Source organism: Trachypithecus francoisi, unplaced genomic scaffold (genome assembly GCF_009764315.1).
Source record: "Trachypithecus francoisi isolate TF-2019V2 unplaced genomic scaffold, Tfra_2.0 Lachesis_group17, whole genome shotgun sequence".
NCBI classification, from domain to species: domain Eukaryota; kingdom Metazoa; phylum Chordata; class Mammalia; order Primates; family Cercopithecidae; genus Trachypithecus; species Trachypithecus francoisi.
In genome coordinates, this window is record NW_022681462.1 from 102,284,926 (window position 1) to 102,305,572 (window position 20,647).

Consider the following 20,647-nt stretch of genomic DNA (forward strand, 5'->3'; position numbering starts at 1 on the left):
GCTTCACCTTGGCACTATCCCAAAATGTTGATGGCTTGTCCGGGCTCCTTCACGGAGAAGGAGACATTCTGTTCTGAATTTCAGCCCCATGGGGGCTTTTCTGTCTTTTCTTGTTTTGGTCAGATTTTCCTCCAAAAGCAGTAATCATATCTCTACTATACTCATTGATCAAGAATTTCCTATTTGTAGAAAAATCAGAAACACACACACATACACATACACACGCACACATGATGATCAGTAAATTGTGGCTCAATAAAACAATATGCAAATGACATTAAAATGAGGTTTTCAAGCAATGCCTAGCTGAATAGGAAAGATGCTAATGATATAATTTAAATGAAATAGATAAGATGTAAAATTGTATATTTAACACGGTTTTATGCACACATAATTAGATGAATAGAAAAACGTGGATACTTATTTGATGGTGAAATCATAGGTCATTTCTATAGTCTTCATAATTTTGTACTTTTTTGCAACATTTTAAAAGTGAACTTACAGTACTTTAATAATGTGAGACAAAAAAAGCAATGAATAGTGCTATTTTTAGGAAATCTGAATAAAAGCCATTTATGTAATGCCTCTGGGGACTTAGCATTATCTATATTCCCCATTCATCAGCCTGAAAACCTTCTCACTCTGATATCATTGGAGGAATCCTTTGAAGAACTGCAATGCAAATTCGGAGAATTTGTTGTGGTGCCTCTCACAGAGCCTGTCTATAAGATGAGGGTGCCTGAAACTCTTATTCCCACCCCCAGCCAGGGCTAACTCTTTCTTCATTGATGGGGCTCTCTCCAGCTGCTCATTTTTCATGCTTCCAGTTTATCCCTGAATTCCAAACCTCTTCGTCATTAGAATGGAGGGCAATGGAGGGCGTCTGCCTTGAGCCCAGAGTGGAAGTGTGCGTCAGCCCTGTGCGGCCAGGGATGTCTGTCTGGTGGCATGAGGTAACACAGCACATCACTGGGTACTGAGATGAAACGCACTGACATCATCAGACTGTGTGACTGACAAAGCCGTATGGTCACACCAAGAGGACAGTAGTCTTACCTATTTCTCCTATACTCTAGAATGAGCTTTCCTTTCATTTCCACATCACATAGCCCAGAGATAAAATTATTTTCAAAGGGTCGGGTTGTGTTTTTCTGATATTGCTTACACACGCTGCAATAAATGAAACCATCTTTTAGGTATTAAACTATCAGGAATGGATAGTTTGAAAAAAGGACACAGAAGCCGGGCACGGTGGCTCAAGCCTGTAATCCCAGCACTTTGGGAGGCCGAGACGGGCGGATCACAAGGTCAGGAGATCGAGACCATCCTGGCTAACACGGTGAAACCCCGTCTCTACTAAAAAATATAAAAAACTAGCCGGGCGAGGTGGTGGGTGCCTGTAGTCCCAGCTACTCGGGAGGCTGAGGCAGGAGAATGGCGTAAACCCGGGAGGCGGAGCTTGCAGTGAGCTGCAATCCGGCCACTGCACTCTAGCCTGGGCGACAGAGCGAGACTCCGTCTCAAAAAAAAAAAAAAAAAAAAAAAAAAGGACACAGAGTGCAAAAAATGCCCAGGAGGAACACAGTTTGCCCTTTGCCTTCTGGGAGTCTAGACTGATCGGGGTGAGAGGGAACAGGAACCCCCGGGTTTATCTCCCTCCTCCTGATGAGTTCCTCAGGCCCTATGGGACGCTTCCCGTCTGGCTCCTGTGCCAGGCAGTTAGCACTGAGGACGGATTGTCTTGGCATCTTTATTGGTTATACACTCCCTCATATTGTGAACGACATGACATAAAACTTACTGAAGACAGAAACAAAGCATGAAGTGCTCATCACAGTTTCAGCGCTAACCTGGTTGACAGGGGGAATGTGCTGGTGGTATTGAGAAGGAAGGAACTGGGTAGCAAAGAGAGAGCCAGGTGGAGCCGGAGTTTACTGTAGCATAGCCACTGTCCAGGAGTCATGTGCTGCCCCGGTGCACGCTGGGGGGATGTGCCCTTTGACCTGAGCAGTTCTTGCAGGGTGCTCTCAGGGCTGCAGTTTCCATCACAAGGGAGGCATGGGCAGAAGTCCCTGCTTTGGCTTCATCATGGAGCTTATGTGTGTGTTCCTGAGAGAACCCTGCCTCTTGGATGCATTAGCCTCTCACCTCCTGCCTGTGGCTTCCTTCTTGATGATGAAATTTTGGCACACCAAAAATATCCTTGCTTAGCACAACCCAGAAATGAGGGGCGACAAATGCACAACCTGGAAAGGGAGGCTACAGATATCTCATGGATAAACTCTTTCTTCTTTCTCTTTGCAGAGGGATAGTCCTGGGAAACAATTCCCAGAGCGTCAGTTTTCCCAGGCACCTGGCAACCTGCCTGCACTCAGTGGCTTCCAGCTTCATAGTGCACCCTCATCTTGACGTCTTCTCTTCTGCTGAGCTATTTTCTTCCCTCAATCTTGCTCCCTAAGGTTGTGCTAAGTCTCCTCAGACTCTGGGAATCTAAGCTAAAAAACGGCTTCCTAGAGGGTGCCTTCTTGCTGTGTCCTCACGTGGTGGAAGAGACAAGGCCGCTCCCTGCAACCCCTTTTACAAGGGCACTAATTCTATTCATGAGAATAGAGAGTTCTATTCATGAGAATAGAATTCAGGACCTCATCACCTCCTTAAGCCCTCCCCGCTTAGCACCACCAAAGAGTGATTTAGTTTCAATGTGCATTTTGGAGGAGTTCAAGCATTAGAGCACAGCATCAGCGTTTTATAGTTCTCTGCATTCCCTGGACAATCCTATCCTGGCTCCCACATTCAAGCTACTACATTAACTTGTTTGGTTTCTCAGAAATCCCAGCTACTTGAAGGACCCACGGGAACGTGCAAGCATTTTGGCTCTGGAGGAGAAAAGGGGAATACGTGGTACGGGGCTAAAGAGAAGAGGACAGACAACTGTGACTATCTGGAAATCAGAAGAAGAGAGAATATTATAATTTTTATAAAATATTTTTATAAATATTATAAAATTTTAGACGGTCTCATAAATGACTTCAAGGCATACAGAAATTAGAGTGGCTGAAACCTGAGGGCATCGCTGAGTGCCAACACGTTTGAGTAGATAACGCCAAGTGCCTGGCCAGGCTCAATGGAAATGGTTTGGGGGACGGGAAGATATTTCAGGGAAACAGCCTGAAAGTCGATGAGGAAGGCAGTGCTCGGGTGAGAAACGGGAGAGGCTGATGATGTGGGCCACGCCTGGGCTTGTGTTGGAAAATAACCGCCTGGCTGTCCCCATAAAACATTTGAGTTTGCCGAAATAGATTCAGTATCTCTCCCAGGTGTCCTTCAGACCTGGTGCAAGGCATGATTTCTCTTAAGCACATGATGAAGATTGAATGCAGAGGAGAGGATTGCTGTGAGAACTGTTTTTCTTGCACATGTGCAGCCTGCGTGTGCCTGAAGACACGCGACACCCATTATGCCCCATTATAAATAGGAGCCGCTCTAGATCCAGGAAGGAACACGGGGAACAATGGGATAGCACCAATGTCTGAATAGGAGAAAAGTGAGGGCAGGAAGCAACTGTATTATTTAAAGTTTAAATATACTATATTAAGTACTGGAAAAGTACAACAAAAAAAAACTGAAAAAGTCATGAATCCAGTTATAACATTTTGAAGCATTTGAGGCTGCAGTACCAGGACAAGTGCCCCTTCTGACCATCAGAGTAACTTTTTACTATAACGGGGCAGCCTGGAGGTCATCCCTTTTTTCTGGGTCATCAAAGCCCCATCATTTTTTCCTCCCAAGCAGTGAGAGGCCATCCAACTGTGTGACATGTTTGGTTTGGTACGTTCCACATTCTGAAAAGAGAAATCTGCAACACTGAGTTTGATTTCCTGCCAGCAGATGTCCTTCTCCATCAAATCAAAGGTAAAAGAACCCGGGCCCACTCTTCGTGTTTTCAATTTTCTGAGCCTTGGCTCTGTGGGGGTCTCTGCAGCTCTTGGGGGATCGGGCTTGCTGCCAGGCAGCTTCCAAGGCTGGCTTTCCCCTGGCTCAGGCACTGCTGAAGTTCTTGACCACCAGGGTTAATGGAGTCCATCTGACATGGCAGGTCTGGCAGCGGCCCCCAGGGGGATGTACCGTAGGGAGAAGGAGAACCTGCTTTCCCTCTCAGAGGCTGGAGCAGGGCTGGAGGAAGGCGGTCTCCTTATTACAACTGGGATTTGAGTGAATATGACTCTGATCGTCCTAAATCATTGAGACTCTATCCTGGTGAAGCTCTTCCCCCCAGTCAGCATGCCGAGGACCAGATGGGGGCAGTTGGCCCAGGGCCACCAGACACCACTGGACGGAGGCCCACACTGGGTAGATGCAACTTCCCACAGGCCCTCAATCAGTCCCTTAGAAGCTTGGAGAGGATTGTTTAGGTGATGAATGGCCAGGAGAGAGAAGCACAGGGGAAAATTCCCTCTGACTTGGCATAGATCTCCACTGCTGCAGAAGGAAATACTGCAGGCAGACTTCATCGCAAACCTCAGGGAGGATTTATTTGCACCAAGGGAGGTGGGATTGCGGCCTGTGTCATAATTAACATCAGTGAATTTCTCTTTAAGTCAAGAATTTTTGTTTGTTATCAAGCCTTTTGTTAGATTAATCTGAAACCCCCAAAAAGAGGAGATAAGAGAAATTTCCCTATCTTATATTCAGAAAAATATGGCACGTGTAGTTTCTGTGAGAAGCTAGAGTCAAGGAGAATGTGGAGTGGGGTAGGTGTAGGATCCTGTTGAGTAAAAATGAGGAAGTAAATAAAATATTTGTAATCAGCATTTATTATGTAGGTACCTACTATGTGCAGACATTATAGTAGGGAAATCTACACATCTTTTTTTCTTTAAAGCTCTGTGATGTTAAGATTGTAATTATTAACCTTGTTTCAGATATTTGGAAACTGAGGCTAACAGGCTAAGTATATTTTTAATATGACAAAGCTAATAGGTGTCTAATATGACAAAGATAATAAGTAGTATTTGAACACATCTGTCTGAATCTACAACATAAAAATAAGGAATACTGTGCCCAACCCCAGGCCTAGAACATGTTATCCCTAATTCTTTGGTAATTTATCTCTAGCCATCCTTCACACTTCAGCGTATACACGGAACTTCTGCAATTTTTTTTAATGGAACTTCCACAATTTCCCTGAACACTCTCTTCATTTTCCTCATTGCAATTGGGGATTTTCCACTTAGTTGTGTAAGGGTTTTTCTGTTTAGTATTTGTTGATGATAATATCTTTTTTTTTTTTTTTAGATGGAGTTTTGCTCTTATTGCCCAGGCTGTAGTGCAAAGGCACAATATTGGCTCACTGCAACTTCTGTCTCCTGGACACAAGTAATTCTCCTGCCTCAGCCTCCAGAGTAGCTGGGATTACAGGTGCCCACCACCATGCCCAGCTAATTTTTTGGTATTTTTAGTAGAGACAGGGTTTTACCATGTTTGCCAGGCTGGTCTTGAACTCCTGACCTCAGGTGATCCGCCCTCCTTGGCCTCCCAAAGTGCTGGGATTACAGGCATGAGCCATCACACCCGGCTGATAATATCTTTTTTTTGATGATTGTTATATTCTTAATGCCTAGCCTATAACAAATAAGCATGTCCTAAGTGAATGAATGAATGAATGACTACTATATAGCTTTGATGATCTAGAGTCCATACTCGGCCTTAATAGTGCTTTTGTGCATTTCCAGAACTGGTTATGACTCTCACACAAGTCAGGCTTTGTTTTCTAATCCTGTCCTGGGAAAACAAAATCCAGCACTGATACTGCCTGGACATCTCCCTCAAAATATCCAATGTACGTTTCATCCATAAAATATTCAGTAAGCTAAAATTCTCATTCATCTTCATTCCTCATTGTGCATCATCATATATGCTCAGTTATTAGTAATAAATACCCCAAGTATTAAATATATAGTTGGACAATCTGTTATGTTATTTACATAATAGAATTGTGGTGGGCATAAATGTTAATAAATAACAATGCGGTATTATTAGTGATCACTTATACTTGCAAAATGATAAATTACTCAGGAGTCTCTTAATTCTTGAATGTAACATTATATTAAATGGAAACTATCAAAGGCACACTTTATTCAGAGCAGATTCCCAACATTTGTACTTCTGACAGGTCCAATCATCTCACTGTGACTTTATGATTAAAGAAGCCTCGGTGTCACAGAGATTCAAGCTAACTCTGTAAATTGCTGAGGACATCATGAGTTTTCCCAGAATGTCCTAATGCCACTGTGTTCACAGAACATTATTTGAAATGTATGGGAAACCAACTTCCCGCGTTTCTCAGAGGTACTTAAAAGGGGCACTCAGTCACAAATGTTAGAAAGAGAATTTGCCAGATGACCACAGCATATGTTCCAGTGATTTCCACAATCTGGAAAATTATTTTCAGGTCACAGAACAATTTTGCATGGTTCTAGTCTCAAAGTCAGAGTTGGTGGTTTAGCACCAGAGAATACTTTTCTCACGCTGAAATTTTGATGGGAAGAGATCTAAAGGTTTCTGAACACTCACTACCTGTCATGTATTTTACTTCTTGTTTTCTTTAATCTTTGCAGCAACTCTGAGTTACAAGCTTTAATGCACACACTAGCCCTCATTCTAAAGCCGAGTAAACAGTCCTAGAGCCACTGAGTAAGAGCTCTTGCTGAAAGGTCTAGAGAAGTGGCAAAGTAGACACTCAAACCCAGATTTACCTTGGGTCAAAGCTTATGCTCTTTCCACTACATTCCACGCCAAACCAAGGGAACAAATTGTGCCTTTTCCATTATTTTCCTTTGTCAGTATTTTGGGTGCTGTTTTCTTTCCATTACAAATATAGATCCAACTTCTGTTGTATATCATTGACTGTGTAATATTTGGGGAAACCATGGGAACAATCAAGATTCGGTGTCTTCTTCCATGAACATTTAAATAATTTAAACACTTAGATCTATTAACTTACTATTTTTCTAAGTGAAGTTAGACTTCACACATTAGGCTTTGTTTCTTTAACTACAACACTGCACTGGGACCGAGCTTGCTTCTAACCATGGAGTGATACCCCTATGATTCCACTGAAATTACTTTTCCCAAAGCATCCAAACCCCTAAGGTCCAAGACTGAGACCTGGCTTTCTGAATTGGAGTCCAGCTTTGCAGAGTGACAGGATTTCTGTTTTACTGTTAGGTTTGCACTTCCTTGAATTTTCAGTCAACTTCTGCTTCCTGAGCCAGAGGTGCTGCCCCAGGGACGCCCGGGAGGACTGGATGCAAAGTTCCTCTGCCACCTGGTGACGGGCATGAGAACTGCTCCCTCCTGGAATTCTGGGGCCTGGAACAACGCCTGACAGTGGTTTATTTTATTATTTATTTATTTTAATTTTAATTTAATTTACTTTTTTTTTTTTTTTTTGAGATGGAGCCTCGCTCTGTCGCCACACTGGAGTGCAGTGGTGTCATCTTGGCTCACTGGCTCACTGCAACCTCCACCTCCTGGATTCAAAGGATTCTCCTGCCTTAGCTTCCCGAGAAGCTGGGACTACAGGCACGTGCCACCACGCCTGGCTAATTTTTGCATTTTTAATAGATACGAGGCTTCACCATGTTGGCCAGGATGGTCTCAATCTCTTGACCTCGTGATCCGCCCACCTCGGCCTCCCAAAGTGCTGGGATTAGAGGAGTGAGCCACCACACCTGGCTTATTTTTTATTTAAATTTTTTTTTAATTGATTTCATTTAATTGCATTTGTCCTCAATGAAGCAGCACCGTCACCCTCGGTCTTATTTTTGGGAACGTCTCGGTGTCCAGGTTACATTGGCTAAGTCCTTGAGTCCATGAGGAAAGTCAGTGCAAGGGCACCGGCCTCACTTTTTTCACCTCTGACTTTCTCTTTGCTCTTGACAGTTTGCTTTCAGAATGGTCCCTGAGGACATAAGAAACTGCACATTTACCTTTATGACCAAAGTGCATTCTTAAGCTTTGGTTTACAAATGGAACCCTTTGGGAAATGACAAAAGAGAAGTGAAAGTTCTCTTAAAGAAATCTCTCAGTCTTCATGTCTACGATTCCCCTGTCTCAATGAATGGCCACTCCTGATAGAGCTGTTTCTAGATTACCGCCTCTCCTCCTTTCTCCAGATCCAGGGAGCTCTCACTTGACTATATATTGGATGCATAGACTTGGGTAATACTCCTTAGACTTCTCCAAGTCTAATGAGTGGCTAATGTTAAGAACCACTGTGAGTCTAGGCCCAGAATACTAAAAACAAAAGGAAAAGGCTGTATCAATCACTTGGATGCACTCCTGTTTCAGGGAAGACAACTAATTAGAAAACTTTAGAGCAACCAGATTCAAACACGGTAACCCATGTTTGCATTAATTAATATCTGAATTAATCTAAGATTATTGGCCCTAGTTAATAATCAAATAGGTCTGTAACATACTATACTAACTTTAAACATTTCAAAATCACAGAATTTCACACTACAGTTTTTGCATTTCTGAAAATTTATATGATAAAACAGAGTATAAAATGGAAAAGACATTTAGATCTACCCGAGTTCTCACTGAAACAGGTCTGATGGATTGCAAGTAGAAATAATGAAAGAAGAGGAAGGCAAGTGATCATGGGTGATTAAGGTCTTGAAAGTGTCTAGAAGATGTTGCCACCTTTATAAGGTTTCTAGTCTTTGTATACTTAGCATATTTTGAGTTCTACAGATATTTCGGTTTTCATTTTATTGCATTATTTATATTTCACAGAAACACTTAAAATAGGTACTTATTTTTAATAGTTTTTATACCAATAAATAAAGCACTGTATTGATAAAAACGTGTCACACTTTCTTTTTTGAGACGTACAAGGAGTAGAGGGTGCATGTGAACAAAAAAAATTCCACCAAAAATATAAATGACATGTGTGTTTACAGATATTCAGCCACGTTAAAAGAAGCATTTATAGGGATTGTAATGTTAAATGCACACGAGACGAGAAAGAAATATCAAAACTGAAGAATTCGTATGGAAGTGGCAATTAAACAGATGGTACTGGGCAACCAGGCCCAAAGTTTAGTGGTCAGTATAGGATATATACAAATTAATGCTAATCTGTTAACCAAAATTATAATTTAAATTGCCTTCTAAACTATACCTGAACTAAAAAAAGAGAGAGAGAGAGAGAGAAAAGGTGTGGATTTCCTCAAGATGGCACATTATATCCATGAACTAGTTCTGCTGAGTTTTTGTTTGTTTGTTTGTTTTTGAGACAGAGGGAGTCTCGCTCTGTCACCCAGGCTGGAGTGAGGTGGTGCGATCTGGGCTCACTGCAAGCTCTGCCTCCCGGGTTCACGCCATTCTCCGGTCTCAGCCTCCCGAGTAACTGGGACTACAGGCACCCGCCACCACGCCCAGCTAAATTTTTAGTACAGACGGGGTTTCACCGTGTTAGCCAGGATGGTCTCGATCTCCTGACCTCGTGATCCACCAGCTTCGGCCTCCCAAAGTGCTGCGATTACAGGCGTGAGCCACCTCGCTGGGCCCTGCTGAGTTTTTAGTTGGCAACCTCAGCAATTTGGTCATTCCTCCACAGATGGAAGCATTTTGAAAATGAATGGCTAGAATCGCACTGGGCGGGGGATACAGGAAAAAGATCCCCTCGTCGCCCAGCTCACTCTGGGTTATTGTGGGTAATATTTGTCCCCAGAGATAAGAAGTTACTGAATACTTCCTTGTTAGTTACCTGTGACTGGAAAAACATGTGTTCGTTCTGATTTTTACATTTGTTTTAAATGGGGAAGAAAACAGTAGAAGTAAATTTTAGATCTCATCCATCTCTCTGAAAACAAACAAATAGACCAAAAGATAAAATCCATAAAAAACAAAAACAAAAAAAAAAAACCCCATAACTAAAAGATTCTGAAGGTTAACACACTGGACCTTCTCTGCCCCCAGTCCTAGTGGGAGAGGAAAAGGTAGAGAAAGTGGACAGAAACCAAAATTTATTGAGCGGCTGAAATGTTCCAGACTCTATGCTAAGTTTCTCATGCTCATGATTTTATTATGGTCTTAAATCAACCTTTTGAAAAAAGTGTTTTCTCTGCCTCACAAATCCAGGGCCTGAGCCTCAGAGAGGTTAAGCAACTTGCAAAATGCCTCATAGTCAAAATGTACAAATTTTTATTTGAAACCAGATCGGTTTCACTGAAGTTCTCCATGCTAAGATTGAAGGTGGAAGAAGAAGAGAACAGGATATTAACAAAAGTCCCCATGCTATGTTCCTGTTTGTCTGAGATACTGACGGGTTCCAAGCCCCTCCGTACGGCGGGCATGACTTTTGTTTCCCTGGATCCACATGTCATTAAATACATGATAGCTCCTTGGAAGGTGAGATCATTACCATGCCACACATTCATAGATCCTCAGAAGATGGCCTTGCTCCGTGCAGCTCAGCAAGCAACCAGCACAGCTAGTGGGTTGACTGTCAACTTTCTTTCTCGGGATAGACATAACTTACTGTAAACCTGTCCATGCCATTGTTGTTTGAATTCATGCAAAGCTGGTGCCCCTGGCAAGTGAGCCCAGGAGGAAACACGATGATATCTCCTCCTCCCATTCTCCTGCTGCACCAGAGGAGGAGCTGATGGAGAAAAGTATAAACTGTGACCCTCCCGGGGTTGAAACGATGCTGTTGATACCTCTTGTTCTACCTTAGTTTCCACGTGATGTGATCCTCTCTCCTCCAGCATTACACTTAGAGATGAGTTGAACAGAGGGAACCACGTTTTTACCCTTTCTGTTGTCCATTGTTAACAAAAATGAAAATGCAATAAGTATCTGTATATTCCCATAAAAATGTGAAACTTTTTCCACAGACAGAAAAGAAGACACAATTAAGTTGTGTTGACACAGATCTGAATAAACAATGACTTGCAAACATACACTCTGAAATAGCAATTGTGACAGCCTATGATGGAATCATGGAGTTGCTAGAGTTGCCCTTCTCCTGGCTCTTTCACAAATGTTGAAATTGTACTAACTCTTGGCCGGGCGCGGTGGCTCATGCCTGTAATCCCATCACTTTGGGAGACCGAGGCGAGTAGACCACAAGGTCAGGAGATTGAGACCATCCTGGCTAACATGGTGAAACCCCATCTCTACTAAAAATAGAACAAAATTAGCCGGGTGTGGTGGCGGGCACCTGTGGTCCCAGCTGCTCAGGAGGCTGAGGCAGGAGAATGGCATGAACCCAGGAGGTGGAGCTTGCAGTGAGCTGAGATCGTTCCATTGCACTCCAGCCTGAGCGACAGAGCAAGACTCCGCCTCAAAAAAAAAAAAAAAAAAGAAAAGAATTGTGCTAACTGTGTTTTAGTTCAAGTTAGTAGCCTCTATCAGAAAGCTTTGCCTTGCACATTCCGCTGGATTTAGAAGCTCATCAGGGGTGTGACACATCACTCTGTGGTACCTGCAAAAGAACTCACCACACTGCAGACGAATCATCAGCTTCATCCATTTCTCCCACAGTCTGAAAGTATTCGTGAGTTTTTCTCGTGCACGGTAAATCTTCTCACCTTGGAAATATTCAATTAAATGTGTATTGAAGTGAATGTCAAACTAAGGATCAGCTTGGGTTTTACTGGATTTGTCACAATAGATATGAAACTTAAGAGGATAATTTTTTTTTTTTTTTTGAGACGGAGTCTTGCTCTGCCACCCAGGCTGGAGTGCAGTGGCCGGATCTCAGCTCACTGCAAGCTCCGCCTCCCGGGTTTATGCCATTCTCCTGCCTCAGCCTCCCGAGTGGCTGGGACTACAGGCGCCCGCCTCATCGCCCGGCTAGTTTTTTTTTTTTTGTATTTTTTAAGTAGAGACAGGGTTTCACCGTATTAGCCAGGATGGTCTCGATCTCCTGACCTCGTGATCCGCCCGTCTCGGCCTCCCAAAGTGCTGGGATTACAGGCTTGAGCCACCGCGCCCGGCCGAGGATAATTTTTTAAAGATATTTTGGAAACATTTGCCACTTACCCAGGCTTATACTATTGCTTGCTTTCCTATAACAGCTAAAATGATGTGTATACTACATATTTTGACCTTACGTGCTGAAATATTCAGTTTTTCATTGACCAAATCTATGAGATTAGAGTTAAGAAACACATTTTGAAAAAAGGTTCTAGGATCATCAAAGCCTGGGAATTAGCCCCCTGATCTGAATATTCTGCTCCTTTCTAAGGAGGGTGAGGCTGAACAGAGGGACTCAACTGCAGAGATGTACTCAGGCCAACTGCCGTCCTAACAGAGGTTAGGAAGGAAAGCATCTCTGTGATGGACACTTTCTCCAGACTCCTGAATTTGATCAATGTGGGTAAAAAGATGACTAATGAATGAGAGCCGAGCAAAAGGCATCTTACTATTCAAGACTGTGATGAGATTTGGCCACTTTTAAATGAAAAAAAAAAAAAGCCTCAAATAATTTTGATCAAAAGGAGATTTGTATACCAGATTCATTTAAATTTTGGATTAAAAAAATCTACTGGAATTTGATATAGAGAAAAGTCAGGGATATATAATATTGGCATAGAGTTAGTAGAGAGTTAACATTCATTTTTTAGCTGCACTATCTGCCTAAACTGCCCTTAACAAGATCATTTTTTATACATGAAATTTTGCACCTCATTACCCCTAATTACATCCTTTTAATGGCATTCTTTGAAAATGCAGACTGAACAATGTATGATAGAAAATACTTGTCTTTCTTCTATTCTTGTTAATTATTGAGTCTTATTCTTAAATCTGACTTCACCTTTTATCTCTTTCTACTCAAACTAAAGTGTTTCATGCTCATACGAACTTCAGAGACTTTTCTTTTTGGGAACAGGGAAAGAAACACACCATTTTAATAAGGAGGGCAGAAATATTTTCTTTTCCACTCCTGTAGCACTTTCTCTCTACTTGCTATATCATGACTATACAGAAACCATTTTGGCTTCAAGATTATAAACATATTAAGGACAGAAACAATATTGTATAGATCCTTTGAATGCTTATAATATCTAAATTGGTGTCTTGAGTAGAATATGCAACTAATAAGTTTTATTGAATAGAATGACAATAAACAGGTTTCATATTTTACAAGACATCTCGTATTATCTTGAATATTTCCAAATATTAGAAATGTTCTCAAATTTTGTGATGATTTCTGCTTTCCTCAGCTTCTATCAGATTGTTTACTCCATAAAACCCTTCACGGTTTTTCTAACCATTTTCTCATGTTAGTCTAACAAATATTTGAAGATAATTACATTGTGCTTCTGAGTATTTTTTTCTATACCATTCTCCTTAATGCAAGTTTCTTCAGTTTTTTACTTTTAAATTTAATTATTCAGATTGCTCTTCTCTGAGCATTCATCTATATCTATATGTGTCTGTGTAAATAGATGGATAGATAGATAGGTAGATAATAGATATGAAGATACATGTTAAATATATCTTAATAAATAGAATTCAAAATTGGATCTAGTAATCTGAAGCAATCTGTTTAGCTAAAATAAATGGAACTATCATTGCTATTGCTCTTATATAATTCTTCTAGTGATGCTAGTAATACTACCAATGTATATGTGGCTACTTTTAAAGTCTCATAATTCAGTTAAATCAAAACGATTTGGATTTCAATAAAACCCTAACTGTCTAAAGCTAGATTAGGACTATCTTATTCTTGTATTTGTTTAGGGGAGACCTAAATACTATAGATGATAGATAGATAGATAGATAGATAGATGACAGATAGATGATAGATACATACATACATACATACATAGAGAATATTTGGGGGGTTATTTATTATGTAATATGCACTTGACATATGTGATCTAATTCTCACCACCACTTTGTAATGTGAAGATGATTCTTATTATACAAATGAGGGAATTGAGGCTTAGGAAGATAAGTGTACAAGAGTCAGTGATAGGGCCTGGATTTTGTTCTTAATAAAATTTCCCCTGAATCCTGGGCCCCTAAACACTTCTTCACAGTCATCTCTCTGCCTGATGAGATGTTCTTGGAGTCACATATGTTTGCCTTTCACCTGCTGTTTCATAAATGTCATGCCACCAGGAAAATGGCTAGTTGAATCAGATATACAGGAGAATACTTACAGAGGTCTATACATGTGTTCTGTTGGAAAAACTGAGCCAGTGGGGTGAGAATGGGGCCTTCTCCTTCCATCTCCAGGTAATTCAGAGAGTTCTCTGATGACAATGTTTTCCTAACAGAATCTATTGTAACTCTCAGAATATTTTTTCTAAGAGGAAAGTTTTGAGCCAAGTCCTACATTTTGGTGGGAATCTTTGTAGACAAGTGGTATCTTGAGTCTTCTCTTAAAACTAATTAGTTGGCTATTGTCCTTTCTGCACAAACGCAGGGAGAGTCCTGTGCTACTGTTACAATGATGTCTCCTTATTGGGCTGAAAGCATTGTACAAACCATCTTGTCAAAAGTGCTAATGAGTATATTTATATTTTCAGCGGAGTATCAAGGGTTCTTCCTTCCCTTGATCTTTTGCACAGAATTAAATAAAACACACCTGGGAAACATACTTATAGAACAAGGTTGAATTATCTCTATTTAGATATTGATTTGAGAAACAAAAGGGTTTGAGAAAGAAAGAAAAATACAATCAAGAAGTTGATTTGGATTAGAATAAAGAACATTGTCGTGAACGTCAGATCACGTGTGTTTGACGATCAGCTCACCTCTGCCCTTTTAATGTTTTGTTCCTAGGATATTAAGATGTATCAGACACCATGTCAACGGCCCCCAGAATTTGAGACTTACATCTCAAAGGTTGTCACGTCCCCTGTCTTGCAGATTTCTTGTAGAAAACCATACCTGCCTTATAAGACTGGTTCTGATAAGTCCTTTAAGTTTTGGTGCCCAATCAGTTACTAGTAGATGCCAATGAGTTTATGTTTTAATTACAGACTTCAGCTCATATTTTCTCAATTATAACATTAAGAATTGTCCTTTGAATAATAACATGTATATTAAACCTGGAGACTAGACAAGCACTTTTCTCTTTTACCATTGTATTCTTATCTTAGTTAAAGTATCTTTGTGTGTGTGTGTGTGTGTGTGTGTGTGTGTGTCTGAGAGAGAGAGAGAGAAGTGGGGGCAGGGGAGAGAGAGAGAGAGAGAGAGAGAGAATGAGAACATATATGGACTTGGTAAGGAAAAAAATGTTCTATGACAAAGGAACCATGAGTTGACCAATGGGTACCGATCTCTACCGTACACAAAGGATCAAAGAGAGTCCTGAGGGCTAGGCAGAAGAAAGCATCATAGTGACCCTAACCTGGTATTTAAATTTATCCTGTAGAAGTTAACTAGGCTGTAGCCAGAGCAATGCAGTGAGTAATCACCAAGTCATGTTTTTGAACTCACATGACTCCTCTGAAACATGTGGTGAAGATATTTGAGGCATTATCAAACACCTGGAGATTTTCAGTTCCTCATTTCTTGCTCATGTGATTTATTAACAGTTCTGCTAATGCAGATAGAATGCAGCCTCAAATGACAGCAGAGGAGCGGGCTGAATGCCATGCAGCCTATGCTATTCAGAGTGCAGAATATCTGCAACCTAGTTGATCATTTTTGAATCATCAGCTCCATCTTTATGTTAAATTAACAATTTAACAGCTGCTTTCATCAAAGTTCTTTTGTGTCTACCAACATGATACTCTAACTTTTTTTTTCTGAAATACAATTTCCAAGATCATGTCTGTGTCTTTTCAGTCCCAGATTACTGATTTGCATGTTTGATCAATTTGTATACAAATGTTCAGGCGTTTATATACCATCCAGGGAGCATGAAACACCCTCTAGAGCTCTAGAGAATAATTTGATCCATCTCATCATTCACTTACTTAAATTTATTTTTCATTAAGGACAGGTGATGAATGAAGGCAGTAAAATATGACTGAGCTTAGGTGCACCGTTTCCTAAATAGGAAATATTGTAAACCAAAAGATTTTCACAAAATTCCAGTAAGTGGGAATACTGAAAATTGAGTCAGATTTGTCATAGAAAACACATTTCTTCTCTTTTTACCTTTTGTGTTAGTCGGTTCGGGTCACATTACCAAAATACTATAGACTGGGTGGTTTATACAACAGAAATTTATTTCTCGCACTTCCAGGAGCTGGGAAGTTCAAGATCGAGTTGCTAGCCAATTGGTTCTCTGTCAGGGCCCCCTTCTTGTTTTGTAGATGGGCACCTTTTTGTGACATCCTTGGTGCATGCAGGCGCACGCGCGCGCACACACACACACACACACAAAGAGAAAGAAAATGTTCGGGTGTCTCTTCCATCAGACCAGAGCTGAGGACCTCATCTAAACCTACTTATTTCCCCAAGGCCCCATCTGCAGACACTGTTGCATCAGGGATTAGGACTTCAAAGGATGCAATTTGTCTGCAACACCTTTAATAATGATTCAGTCTGCAACACTTTTCATATCTCAAACAATATTTTGACTTTAATTTAATTGATTTTAAAATCATTGTATTTCTAAGCTATTTGCATAATAGTACAGCCTGATGTCTTGAGCTCAAAAGAAGACATTTGGAAAACAAGGCACCTAGATTTTCAAGGACAATCTATGCTATGTTTGTGGCAGAAGCCACTTGAATTGGCTGCTACAAGTTTCTTTCTTGGCCACTGGATCTCATTAGAACCAGCTTCTCCAGATTGGAATGATCTCCTTGAGGGCCCTGAGTATCATCTTCTGTTTCTAGTTAAATTGAGGAGGAGGCACAACCTACTATGTAGCCTTCGCAATCAGAAACAATCAATTCCCCTTGAGCATTCCTCAGAACAGGAACTGTTCAAATCTGCCCTGTCTCTGAGCTTGTGGGTCCAGACAGTGCAGGAATAGCTGGACAGGTTGGAGGAAGAAAAGGCCAGGACAATTTCCAGAAAAGTCCCTGAGGGATTCATTGGAGCCAAGAGTCAAGCTCAAGCAGCAAGGTACCAAATACTAACATCAAGTCCGAAGGGTAAGAGACTGAATTAAGATGGGCTAATCAAATAAGAAGTTCTGGGTAAGTGGAAACAAAGTCGAGATAAGAATAGCCCCAAAGCAAATGAAGAAGTTCAGGTTTATTACCCCAAACAACGTTGGGCCAACTGTAGCTTGCCTTACCAGCTGCTTCATGTTGGATGAAGACACCTTTGATCTTCTGGCTTAAAGGATGAGAAGCAGTGTGAGTAGAAACTCAACTGCTTCCCAAAGGATGGAAAAGTGAACGACATGGCTGGCAAAACACGACTCTCAATGCTGTGGCTTAGATGTGATACATGCCACATTCATTTACATGCCGTTGGCCAAAGCAAGTCACACAAACAAGCTTGATGTCATCTGGGTGAGGATACATACTTCTCCAATGGGAGACACTACAAATCTCATGCATGATGCAACTGCATATAATTTTTTTTACAAGAAAGCAGAGTGAATAGGTAGAAGCAATAATCCAATCTACTACATCTTTTGAAAATAACTTTCCCTTTAGAAAGACTGTCATTTCTCTCGCATGCTTATTGTTTCCTTCTGTTTGTTTTTCAAAACACTAACCTTGGTTAGATTCACATATAGTCTTCATGCCTTTATCTGTGAATGTGAACACCACTATAGAATGTTTAGAAAAAGACAAAAGAGTATAATATCATCTTCGTACACTCATGATTAATAATTTAAATTCTCACTCAAAAATTCTAAGAAATCCTACTGGTTTTCCTCTAATAAGCTCATTCTCCCACTCTCTGCGCTAATTATTTTAGACTTTTGTTTTTCTAGTCAAGCTCATCCCCCATCATTTCCCTCTGCGCCACTCCCGCCACATGCTGCCCACAGATGGCGCTGCCTCTCACTTCATTAGAAAAACAAAAGCCACTGGGTGCCCCTTCACCTCCCCAACTCTGTGCACCTGTCTGAGTCTGGACTCATCTTCTTTTCTGTTTATGGAGGAATTGTTCTGTCTTCTAACAAAGGCTCTTTTTGCTACAGGAGCTCTGGATCATGTTTGTTTACTTTTTTTTTTTTTCCTTTACAAGTGCTTCATTTCTTTAATTATCCTACTCTCTCATATCATTAAATTCCCCTCTTTCCCCAGTCATTCCCCTTAGATTATATGCTTTCCTTTCCTTATCTTACAAATGTTAACAAAATACCATGACATCCTTCTGGAAATGCTCACATAACTTGACCTGTGACAGCACGGTCATCTGAGATTTCTCTTACTTTTCTGGCTGTTCCTTCGTAGCCTCCTTTTGTGACTCACCTCCTTTACCCAGCCCTAAAATGCTGGACTTCCTTAGTTCTCTGCCCACTCTAATGAATAATACTCTTCCTAGGTGATTTTATTCATCCCCATGGCTCTTTGTACCACTTGTTTATAAATATCCTCAAATTTCTATTTATATATTGGACTTTTCTCCACTCTTTAGATTTATGTATTTGATACCATCACTTGGTATCTTGCAGGTGTCTCTGCTTTATATTTTCTCAACTGAACTCTTGACATTCTCCTTCACCCAAAACTTAAATAATGCCCTTCCTCCGACATTTCTCACACCATGAGATAGCGAAACTATCCAGTTGCTGAAACAAGAAGTCTAAAAATTACTTATTTATTTTTTCACTCTCTCCCTCCTATATGCAGCCCAGCAAACACCAAACCATAATAGATTCCAGCATCAAATGGTGTTGAATCCACCTAGTTAGTGATTTCTGTCTCTGTAACCACCAGCCTTGCCAAAGCAGTTTCCCCTATTCTCTAGACGACTCTTTCTGGTGCCCTTCCTTCCTTCCTTCTGTGCTCACCCTGTGAATCTGTCTTTTAAAATAGAGGTCCCCAGCTGTGCGCGGTGGCTCACGCCTGTAATCCCAGCACTTTGGGAGGTCGAGGTGGGGGAATCACTAAGTCAGGAGATTGAGACCAGTCTGGTCAACATGGTGAAACCCTGTCTCTACTAAAAAACCAAAAATTAGCCAGGCGTCCTGGTTAACATGGTGAAACCCCGTCTCTACTAAAAATTCAAAAAATTAGCCGGGCGTGGTGGCGGGCACCTGTAGTCCCAGCTACTCGGGAGGCTGAGGCAGGAGAATGACATGAACCCGGGAGGTGGAGGTTGCAGTGAGCCGAGATCATGCCACTGCACTCCAGCCTAGGCGACAGAGTGAGACTCTGTCTCAAAATAAATAAATAAATAAATAAATAAATAAATAAATAACAGAGGTCCCCAATGCCGCAGCCTTGGATGGGTACCCGTCCATGGCCTGTTAGGAACTGGGCTGCACAGCAGGAAGTGAGCAGTGGGTGACGAGCATTACCATCTGAGCTCCATCCCCTGTCAGATCAGCAGTGGCATTACATTCTCATAAGAGTGCAAAGCCCTAATGTGAACTGCACATGCAAGGGATCGATGTTGCACACTCCTTATGAGAATCTAGTGCCTGATGATCTGAGGTGGAACAGTTTCATCCCAAAACCATCCCCCCATCCCCCCATCCCATCCTTGGAAAATTTGTCTTCTGTAAAACCAGTTCTGGCACCAAAAGTTTTGAGAACCGCTGTTCTAAAACACAGCAGTCAGAAAAAGGCTGAATTTGATCATGCTGCTAAAATCTGTCAGTGTCTTGCTTAATATGACCTTATAATCTTAGCCTGGAAGTCAGGACAGCCCAGGTTCATCCTAGGGCTCACTTTGCTCCCTTACCAGGCTCCAGATCAGGCTTTTGTAAGCCAAGCTCTCCCTTCCTTCCTTCCTTGCACCATTTACTGCACTCCTCACCGTGTCTTTTTTAGATCTTAGATTAAATACCACCTCTTCAAAGCTATCTTCACTGAGTACTCTTAAAGAAGTTACACTGACTGAAGTTTGTCCCTTAATCCCTCTAGTTTTTTTCACAGAACTTCTAGGAATATCTAGTTTTTGTTTGTTTGTTTTTTTAATTGTGTTGTTTATTATCTGATTCCCCTGCTAGACTATTTTAGTGTTCTGACAGAGAGGGTACACATGTCATGCTCATGACTGCCTTCAGCCCCAGAAATACTGCAGAACACATAGTAGGCAATCTATAGATATATTTTCTAGTAAATGAAAGAATTAATAAATTAATGAAGATTAGTATTAGCTTTTATTGCCAGATAAGCTCTTTGGCATTATAAAGCATGATTTTATTTAAAATATGAGTACGGTTCTTGGTTGCAAATAACAGAGTATGCTCTAGCTAGAAATACACTCATTTAATAATGCCATATAGCTCAGTATTCTCCCCAAAAGCCAGAGAATCAGGCTTGCAAGCTTCACGGCTATGAACAAACCAGTTGGGGAAAAGCTAGCCAGGAAAAAGTACTCAACAAGCCCAACAGAGGCATGCATCACTTTGTCCTCTTCGACGTGAAACTTGAAATACTGGGCCATGCATTGCATTGTTTCATATGTTTTACACTCGTGATACTTTGATAGGTTTCGCTAACATGTAATTTTGTTTGATTATTTATTCTGAGTTCCTACCTGTGCAATGCACTATCAGAGATGCAGGTAGTCAGTAAAA